The sequence below is a fragment of the Lipotes vexillifer genome, unplaced genomic scaffold, assembly GCF_000442215.2.
Source record: "Lipotes vexillifer unplaced genomic scaffold, Lipotes_vexillifer_v1.1 scaffold469, whole genome shotgun sequence".
In the NCBI taxonomy this organism is placed as follows: Eukaryota; Metazoa; Chordata; class Mammalia; order Artiodactyla; family Lipotidae; genus Lipotes; species Lipotes vexillifer.
The window spans coordinates 2,653,278-2,659,860 of NW_006788006.1; positions in this window are offsets into that span (position 1 = coordinate 2,653,278).

The following is a 6,583-nucleotide window of genomic DNA, read 5'->3' on the forward strand; positions in this document are numbered from 1 at the left end:
CCCGTTTCGGGAAGATCCCACATGCCGCGGAGCGGCTGGGCCCGTGAGCCATGGCCGCTGAGCCTGCGCGTCCGGAGCCTGTGCTCCGCAAATGGGAGAGGCCACAACAGTGAGAGGCCCGCATAACGCAAGAAAAAAAAAAAAAAAAAAAAAAAAAAAACAACTAAAATTGCTGGGTAAAAATAAGTGAAGTCTTGATTAACATAATGTAAGAGTTAAGTCTTAATTTCTGGTTGCTCAGTGAGCAACCAGAAAATAAGTAACAGTCAGAGGCCAGATCAGTGCAGACAGAAACCCCAGGAGGGAAGCGGCTTTTGTGTTAGGCAAGGCAGGTTTGGTCTTCTGTTTTCATGGACCTTCAAGATGGTGTGTCTGATAAGTAGAGACCTCAAAGCATGAAGTAGAAATCAAAATAAGATCTTCCCAAGAATGGAAAGCAAACTTGGGCAGATGACATGGTTTAAAGTAGTCCAGGCTGAGAGGGTGTGGAGAAAAGGGAACCCTCTTGCACTGTTGGTGGGAATATAAATTGATACAGCCACTGTGGAGAACAGTATGGAGGTTCCTTAAAAAACTAAAAATAGAACTACCATACGATCCAGCAAATCCACTACTGGGCATATACCCTGAGGAAACCATAATTCAAAAAGAGACATGAAATGCTCATGAAACTGCAGAACACTGTCAGGTGAAATGTGTAATGATTATGGCCAATGCTTCTTTTTTAAACATTTTATTTATTTATTTATTTGGCTGCACCAGACCTTAGTTGCGGCACGCAGGATCTTTAGTTGCAGCACGTGGGACCTAGTTCCCTGACTAGGGATTGAACCTGGGCCCCCTGCATTGGAGCATGGAGTCTTAGCCACTGGACCACCAGGGAAGTTCCTAGGCCAGTGCTTCTTAAACTGAGAGCCACACAACACGTTCTTCAGCATTTCTGAGTTCTGTAGGAGAATTTTTAATTTCAGTTTTTAATTAGATGTTAATTTAAAAGTTAATACAAGCATATTTCAAATTATCTGATACACTTATTGTCTGTTGAGGAGACAGGCTGAAAAAATGCACTGACAAACAGTTTTATATCAGAGGAGGGCTCCGTATTTATGATTGCATTTGTGCTGAGGGATCTACCAAAGAGTTTAGTTTTAAATATGTTGGTAAGAATGTCCAGCCCTACTACGCATCCTGATGTCAAGAAGGTAACACTTATCCCACAACTACTATTACACAACTCTTATTAGTTTCAAATACAGGGAAAAAATTTCACTCCTTTTTTACAGTGATAATTTGCAACTGAAAACCATTTTCATAGAATAAAATGTTGATTTCTTATTTAGTGACTATGATACTATCATTTGATAGTGGTACATAAAAGACCCGTACTCAGAAAACTATAAGATACTGATGAAAGAAATCACAGATGACACAAACAGATGGAGAGATATACCACGTTCTTGGATTGGAATAATCAATATTGTGAAAATGACTATACTACCCAAAGCAATCTACAGATTCAGTGCAATCCCTATCAAATTACCAATGGCATTTTTTTACAGAACTAGAACAAAAGATCTTAAAATTTGTATGGAGACACTAAGGACCCCGAGTAGCCAAAGCAGTCTTGAGGGGAAAAAACGGAGCTGGAGGAATCAGACTCCCTGACTTCAGACTATACCACAAAGTTACAGTCATCAAGACAATATGGTACTGGCACAAAAACAGAAATATAGATCAATGGAACAGGATAGAAAGCCCAGAGATAAACCCATGCACCTATGGTCAACTAATGTATGACAAAGGAGGCAAGGGTATACAATGGAGAAAAGACAGTCTCTTCGATAAGTGGTGCTGGGAAGACTGGACAGCTACATGTAAAAGAATGAAATTAGGACACTCCCTAACACCATACACAAAAATAAACTCAAAATGGATTAAAGACCTAAGTGTAAGACCAGACACTATAAAACTCTTAGAGGAAAACATAGGAAGAACACTGACATAAATCACAGCAAGATCCTTTTTCACCCACCTCCTGGAGTAATGGAAATAAAACCAAAAATAAACAAATGGGACCTAATGAAACTAAAAAATTTTTGCACAGCAAAGGAGACTATAAACAAAATGGAAAGACAACCCTCAGAATGGGAGAAAATATTTGCAAATTAATCAATGGACAAAGGATTAATCTCCAAAATATATAAACAGCTCATGCAGCTCAATATTAAAAAAACAAAAAACCCAATCAAAAAATGGGCAAAAGATCTAAATAGACATCTCTTCAAAGACGACCTACAGATGGCCAAGAGGCACATGAAAAGCTGCTCAACATCACTAATAGAGAAATGAAATCAAAGCTAAATGAGGTATCACCTCACACAGGTTAGAATGGGCATCATCAGAAAATCTACAAACAACAAATGCTGGAGAGAGAGTGGAGAAAAGGGAACCCTCTTGCATTGTTGGTGGGAATGTAAATTGATACAGCCACTATGGAGAACAGTATGGAGTTTCCTTAAGACACTAAAAATAGAGCTACCATGTGACCCAGCAATCCCACTCCTGGTCATATACCCAGAGAAAACCATAATTCAGAAAGATACATGCACCCCAATGTTCATTGCAGCACTATTTACAATAGCCAGGACATGGAAGCAACCTAAATGCCCATCGACAGCTGAATGGATAAACAAGATGTGGGACATATATACAATGGAATATTACTCAGCTGTAAAAAGGAATGAAATTGGGTCATTTGTAGAGACGTGAGTGGACATAGAGACTGTCATACAGAGTGAAGTAAGTCAGAAAGGGAAAAACAAATATCGTATATTAACGCATATATGTGGAATCTAGAAAAACGGTACAGGTGAACAACTTTGCAAGGCAGAAATAGAGACACAGATGTAGAGAACAAACATGGACACCAAGGGGGGAAAGTGGGAGGGGGTGGTGGTGGGATGAACTGGGAGATTGTGATTGACATACATACACTAATATGTATAAAATAGATAACTAATAAGAACCTGCTGTATAAAAAACAAAATTTAAAAAAGGGAGACATGTACCACAATGTTCACTGCAGCACTATTTACAATAGCCAGGACATGGAAGCAACCTAAGTGTCCATCGACAGATGAATGGATGAAGGAGATGTGGTACATATATACAATGGGATATTACTCAGCCATAAAAAGAAACAAAATTGAGTTATTGGTAGTGAGGTGGATGGACCTAGAGTCTGTCATACAGAGTGAAGTAAGTCAGAGAAAAATAAATACCATATGCTAACACATATATGTGGAATCTAAAAGAAAAGTGTGGGGGGGTTCTGAAGAACCTAGGGGCAGGACAGGAATAAAGACGCAGATGTAGAAAATGGACTTGAGGACACGGGGAGGGGGAAGGGGGAGCTGAGACGAAGTGAGAGAATGGCACTGACATAATATACACTGCCAAAAGTAAAAGAGATAGCTAGTGGGAAACAGCCGCATAGCACAGGGAGATCAGGTCAGTGCTTTGTGACCACCTGGAGGAGTGGGTTAGGGAGGGTGGAAGGGAGACACAAGAGAGAGGGGATATGGGGATATATGTATAAATATAGCTGATTCACTTTGTTATACAGCAGAAACTAGCACCACATTGTAAAGCAATTATACTCTGGTAAAGATGCTTAAAAAAAAAATGTCTTTCTTAAGATTTATAGATTTTAAATAAATACTTATTGAACACATTAAAAAAAAAAAGTAGTCCAGGATGGTGGTGACCCTGGGGGTCTACTGGCAGAAACTTCAACCCCAGTCTTAAAAGAATCACCCCAGTCACATCCCAGGAAATTAGAGCCAGAATCAAAACTCACCCCTATCAATGCCAGCAGCAAAGACCTGGTATCTTTAATCCTGGTGTCTTTGCTGTGTTTAATCTTAAAAAGTGAACAAAGAGCAAGAGAGAGTAATATCTGTAGAAGAACCAAATAGAACTAAGAGAAATTAAAAAGCAAATAATTGGGTCGACAGTGGATTTGAGGTAGCTGAAGAGAAAATTGGTGAACTAGAAGATGGAACTGAATGAATTTCTCAAACATGGGGAGAGAGAAAGATTAAGAGACAGAGGAGAGAGAGCAGAGGCAAACTCTGAAGGGGATAATGGCGGAGAATTGTCTAGAACTGATGAAAAGTATCAATTCACCCGTATTCAGAAAGCCAACCAATTCCCAAGCAGGATATATAAAAAAAGACAACTGATAGTGCAGGAAACCAAAGTCAACAAGAAAACAGACCAAGAGCCAGCTCAGCCCCACAACGTGAAACTCAGGACACAGTGGGGCACCATCTAAATTGCTAATAGAAAATAGCAAGAAGTTCTCACGCAACAGAAACATCCTTGGGTGAGAGAAATGAATACCCTTGTTGAAAGAAATTCTGAGGGAATATTTTTTCAGGCAGAAAGAAAATGATCCAGGTGGAAATGCTGACTTGCAGAAGGAAACAGCAAAAAAGCAGGAAAAACATTGGTGCAGCTAAAGGAACATCACCATCATTAACAAGAATTATAATGTCCAATATGTAGGATTAAAAACTAAATTAAATTTAGGCAAAAATGGCCAATAATAAGCTGATTGGAGTAAGGTTTTAAAATCTTTGTATTGTTTGAGGGGAGAGTAACATATTGCTTAGCTGAGCAGAGTAGCAATATTAATAGTTACAGTAAATACTAGGAGAACAGAACTAGTCTATAACTTCCAAATTAGTAGAGGGGGGAAAAATTAGAATGAAGAAGAAATAATCCAAAATAAGCCTTCCATAGGGAAGGAGGTACAAATAGAAAGCACAAAATAAGATAATGGAAATACATAAAAATTTTCCAGTAATTAAAATAAATGCAAATGGACAAAAACCTCCAGTTAAAAGACAAGATTTTTTAGACTGTATTTTTTTTAATTCGTTTTATGCTATTTACAAGGAACATCTCAACACGAAGGTGCTGACTACTTACAATAACCAGGACGTGGAAGCAACCTAAATGTCCATCAACAGATGAATGGATAAAGAAGATGTGGCACATATGTACAGCGGAATATTACTCAGCCATAAAAAGGAACAAAGCTGAGTTATTTGTAGTGAGATGGATGGACCTAGAATCTGTCATACAGAGTGAAGTAAGTCAGAAAGAGAAAAACAAATACCGTATGCTAACGCATATATATGGGATTTTAAAAAGCGGTACTGATGAACCTAGTGGCAGGGCAGGAATAAAGACGCAGACATAGAGAATGGACTTGAGGGCACAAGGGGGGAAGGGGAAGCTGGGATGAAGTGAGAGAGTAGCATTGACATATATACGCTACCAAATGTAAAATGGATGGCTAGTGGGAAGCTGCTGCATAGCACAGGGAGATCAGCTTGGTGCTTTGTATGACCTAGAGGGATGGGATAGGGAGGGGGGGAGGGAGGCTCAAGAGGGAGGGGATATGGGGATATATGTATACATATAGCTGATTCACTTTGTTGTACAGTAGAAACTAACAACATTGTAAAGCATTTATACTCCAATAAAGATGTGAAAAATAAATGAATAAACATGAAGGTGCTGAAACTGAAACTAAAGGATGGGAAAAAAATAAACCTGGCAAAGTAAAGAAAAACTTAAAGCTGATATACCCATACTAATAAAGTTTTTTGTTTGGTATAGTACTAGAAATAAGGACTATCAAATCAAAACTTTTAATTCACCAAGAAGATGTAACAGTTCCAAACTTGTATGCACCTGATAACAGGGCCTCAAAATACAGTGAAGAACCACTGGAGGGAATAAGTTTATCTTAAAAAAAAGAAATCTATTAATAGGTTTTCTAACATTGATCCATCCTTACATTCCTAGAAAGAACTGCACTCTGGTTTTTTGTTTTTTGTTTTTTGTTTTTTTTTTAGTTGTTAAGAACTCCACTCTGATTTTTATTTTAATAAGTTGTGTATGTGTTGTGGGGAGAGGGGGGTCCGGACTTTTGCACACTCATGACTTGGTGGACTTTTCCCTGCCCTTCAGATTTCTGTTGCTGCTGTGTTTCTCCTCATCCGCATTTAGCAGCCCAGCATGATGGAACTTCCACCATCTAGAACATCAGGTGGCAAGACGGGAAAGGGACATGGCAGATCAGGCACCAGCTCCTAAGGGTTTCCACCATGCCACTTCCACTCTCCTTTCATTGGCCAAAGCAAGTGACATGACTCTGCCTAATTCAGAAGCTGAAAGGTATACTCACTCCTCCCTTGTACGTGGAAGGAGGAAAATCAGAAATAGTGGTGAAGATCAGTGAATAACCAGAGATAGTTTTGTCCTGGCAGGAGGTTGGCAAGCTCATTCTGTTAAAAAAAAACAAAACAAAACAAAACATGATTTATTTTGGTGTTGTGGGCCATAGAGTCTGTCCAGACCTCAACTCTGCTGTTATAGCTGAACAAATGGAAATAAATGGCTGAATTCCAATAAAACCTTATTTACGGAAAGAACCCAGTGGGCTGGATTTGGCTTATGGGCTGTGGTTTGCCAACTCCTAGTCTAGGGCATTAACTCTGACTCTTTC